Genomic DNA, 13,805 nt, shown 5'->3' on the forward strand with positions numbered 1-13,805 from the left:
CCTTCTCCAATGCATGAAAGTGAAAGTGAAGTTGCTCAGTAGTGTCGAACTCTTAGCGACCTCATGGACTTCAGCCTACCGGGCTCCTCTGTCCATGGGGTTTTCCAGGCAAGAGTACTGGAGTGGGGTGCCATTGCCTTCTCCATTGTGTATATGTATGTGCAAAAAATATGTGTAAACATATACATATCTATGTATACATACATATATATATGCCACATTTTCCTTATGCATTCATCTGTTCATGGACATTTAGATTGCTTCCATGTCTTGGCTATTATAATAGTGCTGCTGTGAACATTGAGGTGCACATATCTTTTCACATTAGAGTCTTCATCTTTTCTGGATATGTATCCAGGAGTAGAATTGCTGGATCATATGGTAACTGTTTTTGTTTTTTAAGGAACCTCCATACTATTCTCCCTAGTGGCTGTACCAGTTCACATTCCCATCAGCCATTTGGAGGGTTCCTCTTTCTCCACATCCTTGCCAGCATTTGTTATTTGTAGACTTATGAGGATGACCACTCAGACAAGTGTGAGGTGATACCTTATTTTAGTTTTGATTTTCATTTCTGTAATAATTGGTGTTGATGAACAAAATCTTTTCATGTGCCTGTTGTCCATGTCTAAATCCATTTTGATATCAAACTATATGATCTCGTGTTATCACTTCAGCAACTTTTTTCAGGTAACTCTCCGGTACTCTGTCCTTAACCTGCCAAAATGTGTTGTGTCTGCTCCCTTATCTCTTGTTGGGCTATAATTGACTGCTCACTTGTGTGTAACCCTTACTAAACTGTGTGGGGCTTTCCTTGTGGCTCTGTAATGCAAGAGACCTGGGTTCAATCCCTGGGTTGGGAAGATCCCCCAGAAGGGAATGGCTACACACTCCAGTATTCTTTGCTGGAGAATCCCATGGACAGAGGAACCTGGAGGGAAACTGCCCATGGGGTCACAAAGTCAGACAGTACTAAGTGAGAGAACGTAAACTGTTTACTTTTTAAAGGCAAACACTGTATCTCATTCTTTCTTTTATCCCCAGCTTCTAAAACAGAACCCAACATACAGCAGGTATTCAACAAATATTTTTAAAATTACTAATGAATCTATGAACGAATAAACTTCTAACTAGGGGACACTTTGTCACCCAAAGTTCTAAATACCTTGTTTGGTTACCATTCCGGCATCATCCCTAAGTTTTCTTTTGTGCTGACTTCTGAGATACTAAGACTCTTTGGAGGGAATTTTCTACACCAGTTCCTTCTCAGTACTATCGTTTCTTGGGTTGGATAGTGAAGGGCTTCTGCCTGAGACTTGAAAACTCTAAAGATACCTCAGGTTCAGTGTGTGAATCAACTCTTCTTCAGGGATTACCAGATGAAACAGTGTAACAGAAAGCCAAATCTGAAATGTCACACATGGAAAGCAAAGCAAACAAAACTCTGATGAATGCAGTGCTTTGTAGGTTATACTTCATGATTACTTTTTTTTTCTTTTTTTACTTTACAATACTGTATTGGTTTTGCCATAGATTGACATAAATCCACCACGGGTGTACATGCATTCCCAAACATGAACCCCCCTCCCACCTCCCTCCCCATAACATCTCTCCAGGTCATGTAAGAAACGAATCGCCAGTCCATGATTACTTTTCTATGAGAAGAAGCTCTTAGGTGATTATGGATTACTGAGAAAGAAATATACAATCATATTTTCAGTATCACTTCCATCTATCTTGCAATAATTGAATTTAAGGATAATGAATAGTGTATTGTAAACATCATGTGACATTTTACATCACTTTAATGCCTAAATTCCCTTGTTTCAAATAAATAAAATACATTGCCCTGAATATTGAAAAAAAAATTTCAAGACAGATTCTCCATTACCTGCTTTAATAAACTATTTCACACTAGGGATGCATAAAATAAGTACCTTTAAGAAACAGCAGTTTTGTTTTAATGAAGTTTTATTTATTTATTTTTACTGAAGAGAAATGTGCTTCTTAACCAATTTGCACTTGGGATTTATTTATCCTTTTGAATTAGTCAATTTATTTAAAATTTCTGCTAACACTGTGAATATACATTTTATTAATGTTTTACTGTATTTTTGTTTTAACTTCAGAAATGATGTATCTAAAATGAAAACACTGGGTGGGTGTACATGCCTCTTATGATCTCAGTTCAGTTCAGCCACTCATTTGTGTCTCTTTGTGACCTCATGGACTGCAGTATGCCAGGCTTCCCTGAGCTTGCTCAAACTCATGTGCATGGAGTCATTGATGCCATCCAACCATCTCTTCCTCTCTCATCCCCTTCTCCTGCCTTCAATCTTTCCCAGCATCAGGGTCTTTTCCAATGAGTCACTTCTTTGCATCAGCTGGCCAAAGTATCGAAGTTTCAGCTTCAGTATCAGTCTTTCCAATGAATATTCAGGACTGATTTCCCTTAGGATTGACTGGTTTAATCTCCTTGCACTCCAAGGGATTCTCAAGAGTCTCCTCTGATACCACAGTTTAAAAGCATCAGTTCTTCGGCTCTCAACTTTCTTTGTAGTCAAACTCTCACATCTGTTTATAACTATTGGAAACACTGTAGCTTTGACTAGATGGACCTTTATTGGCAATGTCTCTGCCTTTTTATGCTGTGTAGGTTGGTCCTAGCTTTTCTTCCAAGGAGCAAGCATCTTTTAATTTCATGGCTGCAGTCACCATCTGCAGTGATTTTGGAGCCCCCCAAAATAAAGCCTGTCACTGTTTCCTTTGTTTCCCCATCTATTTGCCTTGAAAAGAACTGGAAAAGACCCTGATTCTGGGAGGGATTGGGGGCAGGAGGAGAAGGGGATGACAGAGGATGAGATGGCTGGATGATATCACTGACTCGATGGACGTGAGTCTGAGTGAACTCTGGGAGTTGGTGATGGACAGGGAGGCCTGGCGTGCTGTGATTCGGGGGGTCACAAAGAGTTGGACATGACTGAGCGACTGAACTAAACTGAACTGATAGAACTGGATACCATGATCTTAGTTTTTTGAATGTTGAATTTCAAGCCAGCTTTTTCACTGTCCTCTTTCACTTTCATCAAGAAGTTCTTTACTTCTTCTGTCCTCTTTCACTTTCCTCAAGAGGCTCTTTAATTCTTCTTAAGGGTGTTGTCATCTGTGTATCTGAGGTTATTGATATTTCTCCCTGCAATCTTAATTCCAGCTTGTTCCATCCAGCCTAGCATTTCACATAATGTACTCTGCATACAAGTTAAATAAGCAGGGTGACAACATACAACCTTGATGTACTCCTTTCTGGATTTGGAACCAGTCTGTTGTTTCATGTCCAGTTCTAACTGTTCTTAATGCTCTAGCTGGTTCTAAAGGAATCTGCTTAGTCCCACTGCCTCTTTCAACCTGTGAGCATGGCTAAAGGAAATTAATTAAAGAACTTTGATCCTGAGTGCACAGGTCAGTTTGCCCAAGTGATTTTCACTGAACAGTTGTTTCACTGAACTAAAGTTGTACTTTAGAACTAAAACAGTAGTTTCACTGAACTAAAACTTAATAGTTGCTACTTCTGTGGGTGAAATGCTACTTTGATACAAGTATAGCAACAGAGGAATGAGATTTTAGATTAACTACTGTGCTTCAGCCAGGTCTGCCGAGACCAGTTTCTCAGTAGCTGAAGGCCACCGTTATAGTCAAGGCATCGATAGGACCAAGTCAGGCTGTACTCTCTTTGACAGAACTGTTTTAAATGCATGGGAATTACTGACATAGAGAGCACAGGAGACTGAAACTTCAAAGGTAGGGAGACATTTTGCTTCTATTTCTGTCTGTTGGGTTTCTGCATCCCATCCAGGAAACTGGGCTTCAGATCATATTATTTAGCCATAAAAAGGAATGAAATTTTGCTTATTTGCTACAACGTTGAGTGGAGAGTATTATGCTTCATGAAATAGGCAGAAAAAAAATATTTACCACTGATATGTGGGATCTAAAAAAGAAAATAAATGAATGTAACAAAATAGAAAGAGACTCACAGAGGGAACAAATTAACCTGTGGGGATAGAGGAGGTTGAAGAAACAACATAGGGATAGGGAATTAAGAGCTACAAACTACTAGTACAAAATAAACAAGCTATAAGGATGTATTTTACCACATAGGGAATATCACCAATATTTTATAATAGCTTCAAATGGATTATAATCTAAAAATGTTGAATGATGTTGTACAACTGAGACTAACATAACGTGAATCAACTCTAATTTTTTTTAAATGTTACAAATCAGTCTGTAAATAAAGGACCTCAGTTATATATGTTATTAGGTATACTAAATTCGAATTCTGGAACAGAAACTAGAACAATTTAACTTCTTAAAAAGACCTCAACAAATATACTCTTGATTAAATTAAAACCTGCTTTAATGAACCTATTTGAATCACTCTTTATGACCACACATTTATTTTACATGTACATTCACACTAATATACACACACAAACACACACACCTTGTTCAGTTAAAGTTATATTAAAAGGAAAGACTGTGTTTGTAATGACAGGCAAGCTATTTTTAAAATGTCTACAAGTGCATTCGTAGTCTTTTGAGTCAAATCCATATGACAAATGATACTTAGAAATATCTTGCAAATGTTTAGGCCCTTCTCTCTGTAGTTGTAAAAGTGCTAGCCAATGTTTAGCAACTGGCAATAGTTTATGGAAATGTTAGCCAAGCACCCCACTCCAGCACTCTTGCCTGGACAATCCCATGGACAGAGGAGCCTGGTGGGCCGTAGTCCATGGGGTCGCTAAGAGTCGGACACGACTGAGCAACTTCACTTTCACTTTTCACTTTCATGCATTGGAGAAGGAAATGGCAACCCACTCCAGTGTTCTTGCCTGGAGAATCCCAGGGATGGGAGAGCCTGGTGGGCTGCTGTCTATGGTGTCGCACAGAGTCAGACATGACTGAAGCGACTTAGCAGCAGCAGCAGCAGCCAAGCAAGTCTTTTGCTATTATTGGCCAAAGTAAATACATATTTTATTGCCAGTGCTTCAAACTAACATTTTCATAAAGGTGCATTTACCAAGGAGTAAACATCTCCAGTTAGAACCTGAGACAGGTATGTGACTGGATAAAGTACATTTTTAAAATTTTATTTTGTCATTGTATGATTGATAGGCATATTTTCATGTTGTATAAAAGAGTGCATATAAAACTTTAAGTTACAGAGCAGGGGTGTTTGTTAATCATTCACTTTCTCTTGCATATCAGAGGTGAAAATGATAAAATTGGTAGGCTTATATACTTTACGATCAGCCATCCTTAAGGAATTATTCCCCAAAAGTATATTACTATGATCATCATCGAGCATGCTAGATAATTCGAGTATGATTTTTGCAAATAAATGTTTTTTTATTTTCAAAGCTGTCTTACAAGTTTTGGTAAAATTAGCCACTTTTGCATCATTTTACATTTCTATTAAATCTTGTCCAGATGATGGAATAATTCTATGTATTCTTTGCTTCATTGCCACTTCTAAGACAATAACAAGATGGAGAGACTTAACAGCTAGAATATTTAGTGAAATATAAAACTTTCTAAAGTTTTTATGTATGAGAATTGGGCAGTGATTCCATTTTTCCCCTCCCTGACCAATCAAATGATAGAAAAACAATAGCAACTGTTATTCTTTATAAAGTACAAATCATACTTAAATCTCTGATTCATTTTGTGATATGTACAATGAAAAGAACAGAAACTAATTTAGGATTAATCACACATCATGAATTTCTAACTATAATAAAATGAGGAAATAGTACATTAGGATCGTAGGTATGACCACTGCTATTTTAAGTCCACGGTAATTTTAGAGAAGGTACATCACTTTGTGGATTAGATTCTTGTTTCACTGCTATGGAGAAATGGCTAATGAGTTAAAATCTATGGACTGGTTTGGGAATTTCCACATATCTGGACACAGAGCTTTTTTTTTTTTTTTTAAACTCACTTTCTTAGCCCACAGATAGGGAACCTGAGATGTTATCAGTGAATTACCTACACTTACAATTATTGAGTCAGTTGCCAATGTTTCCTACTCTGGGGAATTACCTCTGCCTACCTTTTTCACTAAGAAAGGAAAAAAGCTCTTTCTCTGAAATGTATTTCTCTTGAAGTCAGCATTAAATCTGTTGATGTCAATGCCTCTTATGATTCTAATAAATTATGACCCGAAAGGCAGTAGTCTTTTTCAATGCATGCTAATTCTTGTATCTCTATTTTACCACAGGTAACCTGGGAATTGTGTATCTAGCTCATCTAATGCTATTGAAACTCAGTGAAGAGTTAGGACTGAGAGGAAGGGATACCTATGAATGTGTCAGTAATTGTTTAACACCTGCTGACATGAAAAATAGTTGGACTGGCAGTGGCTTGGCAGTTGAGCCTCCAGGTAAAGATGCTTTCAGCTAAAAAGTAGTAAAGCTGGGATGACACCTGAAAGCCTGCAACTGTGTTGGATTTGGAATGAACAAGCATACAGATTCTGTGTGTGTGTGTGTGTGTGTGTGTGTGTGTGTATATATAATGCTTTTTGTTCATGCCTCCTTTATTGTGATGAAGTCAAGCCTTCTTCCCTTCTATTTGTGACTTTTTATTCTAATGATGCCTACCTTTGCCTGAAGAGAGCATGAGCACTTTGGTCTCAAACTTTTGAAATAGCAAGAGAAACGTTCTTGTTCTACTGAACTCAAACTGACAATTATAATCCCTTAGAACAATATTTCTCCTGGGGAAAAAGCATCACAATAGAAAATTTCTTCTGAATATATGGCTGAAAAATGAGTGAATCTTCACTTATGTTCAGCTTTTCTTAGTTCATTCATCATCATCCTCATCATCATTACCATCATCATTATTATAATGATGAGAATGACCACATTAATGTAAAAGAACAACTTTTCACAAACGAAAAAATACCAGAAAATTTTGACTGAGGATGTATTTCTTGTTTGATCACCAGTGGAATCACAATGAAAAAAAGAAAGGAAATTCTTCCTCCCTTATGGAGCTTTGTGTTCTAAGTAGAGCTAGTAGCAGGCTATTTCTGAAAGTCTGACTAAACTATACCTGGGAAATGAGTCACTATGTTACCTAAGTCATAGAAGGAAAAAGAGTGATATATTCAATTGAAAAAGTGTGTTCTTCTGTGGAGGTGAGTGTCAGAATGGGGAAAGGGCCATTTGTAGGATTATTCAGGTGTTACAGATTTAGAACTCTGGCCAGGTGCTGTGTCTTCTGCAGATGGGTGACTCTGCTGAGTGGGTGTTTGGAAGACCTGGCAATTTAATAATGTGACCTTGGGCGCCATGCCCACAACTTGAAAGGGATTGCTGAGTGGGCACTGTGGCAACGACTCAGAGGGATGGGGTCTGCGAGATGGTAATGGACGAGAATTCAAGAGGTGCCGTGTATCACAGGACCTGAGTAATGCAGGAACACTGCGGCCTGAAGCCAGGGGCCTCCTCTCTGAGCTTTCCAGGATATCCTCAGTCCAGGAATTCACACTGTGTAATTTGATGGAGACTGAAAGGAGCTCAGGTAATGCCTGAGTTCGGGCTTTGTGACGACCTTGATTTATAGGCTGTTAAAGCCAGATTTTCTTTACTTTAGAAAAATGGGGAACATTGGCATTTCTTGCTCTTGGAATATTGTGGGGCAACTAATACTTGCTATATTAAGAACAATTTCATTAGTATCCTGCTGTGTGCTTATGTACACTTCATAATGCTTGCAAAAACCTTGTTAGGTAAGTTTCTCTTGATTTTCTTAGATATCCTTATGTGTCTATTATGCTACTCGTTACATCAATATTATAGTTATATAACCAAAAACTTATTTATTTGGCAAATATTTATTGTTTGCCTACTAACATGTCAAGTACTGCTCTAGGTGTTTGAAATAAATAAGAGAAACAAGGTCCCTGCTATCTAAAATGTGAAGAGGCTAAACCAGAGGCATTTTGATAAATGAAGGACCATATACTATTTATCCTATTATTCACAGGTGCCTGGAAGTAGAATAAGGCCATTAGCATTTTTTGTGCACTTATTTTTTTTCCCTTTGGTAAGCGTGTTTGTATTGTATATAGAATACAGCCTTAACAGTAAAATAGTTGATTGGAACAATTCCAGGACAGCCCTAGTGATCAAGGGATGAGAAATGTGGAAGCTCAATCTCTTTTTAACTGTCAGTTATATTAGCTTTGTTCTTTCCTGCTACACACAGTCTCTCTGTACTTGTTGGGACATTTTTAAGCAGCATTTCCATTTTTGTTCTCTTCCAGTTTCATGATCTGATAGGCAAAGAGACATTTGTCTCAGCAGTAACTGTCCTTACTTCGGGACAAATGCCCAACCCTGAAAATTTACCAGGAGAATGAGGCCCCTATTACAGATCTAGCTGGGTCTAGTGATCACCTCTACGTTTAGCACACAGGACTAGCTAGTTCCCAGAAGGCAGAGCCTGAACTGGGTATATATCAGGTAGACTCACACAGCTACCCCACATAATTCTTGTAGCAACTCTCTTAACAAGTATATCAGATTCCATATTTTATAAAAACTGAGTTTTGTCTCAAGGCCATTAAATAAGTTAACTACATTCACTCAGCTTGTGGAGGTGAGATTCAAACCCTGCTCTGCCAGCTAGAAACCTGGTGTGTTTTTGCTATGCTGTACTATTTCCATGATGCCTGGAACATGATGGCTCCTAAGTAATACTCACTGAATAAATACATAAATAAACTGTATGTGGCTAGGGTAATCCCAAAGAACCTATGCAGTTCTTACCCAGAATTTACATTGTAATATATGTGAGCCCATGAATTTTTAGAGTTGAAAATGAGTTTACTTAAATGATGGATGTATAAATATGTGTATGAACATGCTGTGATATTCTCAGGGAACTATGAATTCCAAAGTACAGAAATAATTATTTCAATGTAAAAAATATTACTATAAATTCTCAGAGGAATCTTTTAAGTTTTGAAATTTCAAAAATCACTGTTGTTTTGACAAAAATGAGTCAGCTAAATGTGTTCTCTGGAATATTTAGAAGAATCTTCTTACTAAAATGGCTTCTCCTAGTTAATTAAGGCATGGGCCATCACTGCGGAGACTGCTCTTCTCACACCTACTTTGAGCTTGTGTCTTTGAGTGGTTAAGTCTATAGGTGAGTTCTGACTGGCTGGTAGCTGTCTCTTTCAGTGACTATAAGTGAAGATGAGCATAGGTCCTAAATACTGACTGCAGAAGCTTCTCTAAGGTGTCCCACTGTAAGTACCTTCAAAGAGGTATGCTCCTAAGATGCAGTTTACAAAAACTCAGCTTCAGATAATTTAGCCAAGAATAGGTTCACTTGTTGGAGAAGGCAATGGCACCCCACTCCAGTACTCTTGCCTGGAAAATCCCATGGGCAGAGGAGCCTGGTAGGCTGCAGACCATGGGGTCGCTAAGAGTCAGGCACGACTAAGCAACTTCACTTTCACTTTTCACTTTCATGCATTGGAGAAGGAAATGGCAACCCATTCCAGTGTTCTTGCCTGGAGAATCCCAGGGACGGGGGAGCCTGGTGGGCTGCCGTCTCTGGGGTCGCACAGAGTCAGACACGACTGAAGCGACTTAGCAGCAGCAGTCTTTCTTGTAGAACTGATCGGCATCCTGGCAGTAAAGTGAAGGCAGTGACAGAATGGAAACAGGATCAGACTGGACATTCCTTGTGGAATATCTTCAGGTAGCCAAACAAATATTATTTTTTCCTACTTTCTTTCAGTGTATTATATCACAGACCAGAAAACTTTTTTCAATTAAGGCATTTCCTATAAAGCCTAAAATGTTTCAGGCTTTGTGGGCCATAGAGTCTTTGCTGCAGCTACTTAACTTTGTTGTTGTAGTGCAAAAGTAGCCTAAGTACATACGCATGGCTGTGTCCTCCAAAAATTAACTTACAAAAACTGGTAGGAGACCATATTTAGCCCACAGCCCATAGTTTGCTGACCCCTCTCTTACATGTAAACGATTATTTCACCCATGTCATCTCTATACTGCTTTAACTATTTCCCATATGCAGTCCTCTGTATTAGATAGAAGAATGTGAGGGTGTCAGTAGCTTTGGAAAGTTATAAATCTAGCTTGAAAGACTGGAAATAAAGCCATAATGTCTCATAAATAATGCAACATAAAGTTTTTTTAAAACTTTAAGGGAGAGATCTCTTCCAGAGCATATGGTCATATGAGAAAGGAGGATCTAAACAAAACTTGAAGAATAGATTGTATTTAATAAAAAAAAAGCACAGAGAGTGTTAAATGTGTGAAAGTGAAAGTCATTCAGTTGTGATACTTTGTGGCCCCATGGACTGTAGCCTGCTAGGCTCCTTTGTCCATGTATTTCTCCAGGCAAAAATACTGGAGTGGGTGGCCATTTCCTTCTCGAGGGGAATCTTTCCAACCCAGAGATCAAACTGGGTCTCCTGTGTTGCCTGAAGACTCTTTACCATCTAAGCCACCATGGAAGCTGTATATACATGTATGTAAATGTATCAGTTCAGTTCAGTTGCTCAGTCATGTCCAACTCTTTGCGACCCCATGAACCATAGCACTCCAGGCCTCCCTATCCATCACCAACTCCCGGATTCTACCCAAACTCATGTCCATTGAGTTGCTGATACCATCCAACCATCTCATCCTCTATCATTCTCTTCTCTTCCTGCCCTCAATCTTTCCCAGCATCAGGGTCTTTTCCAGTGAGTCAGCTCTTCTCATTAGGTGGCCAAAGTATTGGAGTTACAGATTCAACTTCAGTCCTTCCAATGAACACCCAGGACTGATTGCTTTAGGATGTACTGGTTGAATCTCCTTGCAGCCCAAGGGATTCTCAAGAGTTAATTCAAAAGCATCAATTCTTCAGCACTCAGCTTTCTTTGTAGTCCAATTCTCACATCCATACATGACCACTGGAAAAAGCCATAGCTTTGACTAGACGGACCTTTGTTGACAAAGTAATGTCTCTGCTTTTTAATATGCTGTCTAGGTTGGTCATAACTTTCCTTCCAAGGAGTAAGCGTCTTTTAATTTCATGGCTGCAATCACCATCTGCAGTGATTTTGGAGCCCCCCAAAATAAAGTCAGCTACTGTTTCCACTGTTTCCCCATCTATTTCCCATGAAGTGATGGGACCAGGTGCCATGATCTTAGTTGTCTGAATGTTGAGCTTTAAGCCAAACTTTTCACTCTCCTCTTCCACTTTCATCAAGAGGCTCTTTATTTCTTCTTCACTTTCCATCATAAGGGTGGCATCATCTGCATATCTGAGGTTATTGATATTTCTCCTGGCTTGCACTTCTTCCAGTCCAGGCTTTCTCAAGAGGTACTCTGCATAGAAGTTAAATAAGCAGGGTGACAATATACAGCCTTGACGTACTCCTTCTCCTATTTGGAACCAGTCTGTTGTTTCATGTCCAGTTCTAACTGTTGTTTCCTGACCTGCATACAGGTTTCTCAAGAGGCAGGTCAGGTGATCTGGTGTTTCCATCTCTTTCAGAATTTTCCACAGTTTATTGTGATGCACACAGCCAGAGGTTTTGGCATAGTCAGGGGTTGGCTATGTTATGGCTAAATTAAAATACAAACACAGAAGCAAAAGTAAGGATATACTTAATAAAAATCCATTATTAAGCATATGCATGACTTGCATCTTGAACAGTATGAAGAAGCTGGGCTCAGATTGTGTAGGATTTTGAGTACTAGATTAAGAAATTTGAGTTTTATTTTTAAGCAATGAGAAATTTGTGAGGACTTGAAAATAGCAGGAGAATGATGTAAACTGTATAGTGAGAGGATGAATGTGCAGCTTGTGAATGGTTTGAATTGCAGGCAGAGAGTTTAGAAATGCAGAGATAGGTGGGAAGTAATTGGAATTGTCCAAATGAATGGAGTGACTATTTGGATTAAAATATTGGGAAGTGTAGACATCTTTTACTACTGTGATTATGTAGCTATTGCTCACTTAATACTGTTGTATCATGATTGGTCAACAGAAAACTTATAGGATTCGATATCACCAAAGTGAAAGTGAAGTGAGGTCGCTCCAGTTGTGTCCTGACACTTTGCAACCCCTTGGACCACCAGTCACCTCCATCCATGGAATTTTCCAGGCAAGAATACTGGAGTGGGTTGCCATTTCCTTCTCCAGGAGATCTTCCTGACCGAGATTGAACCTGGGTCTCCTGTATTGTAGGCAGACGCTTTACCGTCTGAGCCACCAGGGAAGTCATTTCACCAAAACTACCATTTAATAGGAAAACATCTAATCACTTTTAAAAACCCAGGTGTGTATCAGAATTATCTTGGAATTCTTTGAAAAATACAAATGCCCATGTATTGCTGCGTTTTTTTCTCCAAAGCTCCCAATGTGTTTCTAATGAGCAGCCATGCACTGGGATGACCCAGAGAGATGATATGGTGAGAGAGGTGGGAGGGGGGTTCAGGATTGGGAACTCACATACACCCATGGCAGATTCATGTCAATGTATGGCAAAACCAATACAGCATTGTAAAGTAAAATTAAAACAAAACAAATCAAAAACAACAATTGGACTATAGGATGACCTTTTACTTTTATCTAGTTTGTTTCAATTCTCCTATTTCATATTCTTGGGAGAAAAGTTATGACTAACATGGATAGCATATTAAAAATCAGAGACATTACTTTGTCAACAAGGGTCCATTTAGTCAAGGCTATGGTTTTTCCAGTAGTCATATATGGATGTGAGAGCTGGACTATAAAGAAAGCTGAGTGTCAAAGAATTGATGCTTTTAAACTGTGGTGTTGGAGAACTCTTGAGAGTCCCTTGGACAGCAAGGAGATCCAACCAGTCCATCCTAAAGGAAATGAATCTTGAATAATCATTGGAAGGACTGATGCTGAAGCTGAAACTCCAATACTTTGGCCACCTGATGCGAAGAGCTGACTCATTTGAAAAGACCCTGATGCTGGGGAAGATTGAGGGCAGGAGGAGAAGGGGACAACAGAGGATGAAATGGTTGGATGGCATCACCAACTCAATGGTCATGAGTCTGGGTAAACTCTGGGAGTTGGTCATGGACAGGTAGCCTGGCGTGCTGCAGTCCATGGGGTTGCAGAGTCAGACACAACTAAGCGACTGAACTGAACTGATGCCTGCTGAAAAAAAAAAAAAAAATGTTACCTGAAATCATAAATTCTTCCATGATACTGCCTTTGTTCCTTTTTTATTAACATTATACACACACACACACACACACACACACACACACACAGTCAGTTAATATTACTCAAATCTTCTTCAGTTGCATTAGTTTATAATTATTAAACCTAAGTTCAAGCTTAAAGTATTGGGAAGTGAAAGTAAAATACACACACACATATGTATATATAATACAAAAGGAAAAAACAAAAAGAAATGAGTATAAAAGACATCTGAGCATTAGAATGATTGAGTATTGTGAGTTAAAAAAAAGAGAAAGATCAAGAAACATTGGGTTGACCAAGCCTGAGTAACTTGGAGAGAAGTACTCATATTTAAAGAAATTGAGAAGTCAAGAAGTAAGGCCAACTTTTGGAGAAATATGATTAATTTAGCCTTGACTATATGACACAAAGTGAAGAAAGAAAAGAAATTGAGTCAAATGACATGAGGCGTTCTGCTCATGAAGAAAATTTCTTATCATTGAGAGTTGCATAATGGGAATATGTAACTGAAATTGCTTAACTCT

Source organism: Budorcas taxicolor, chromosome 7, assembly GCF_023091745.1.
Source record: "Budorcas taxicolor isolate Tak-1 chromosome 7, Takin1.1, whole genome shotgun sequence".
NCBI lineage: Eukaryota > Metazoa > Chordata > Mammalia > Artiodactyla > Bovidae > Budorcas > Budorcas taxicolor.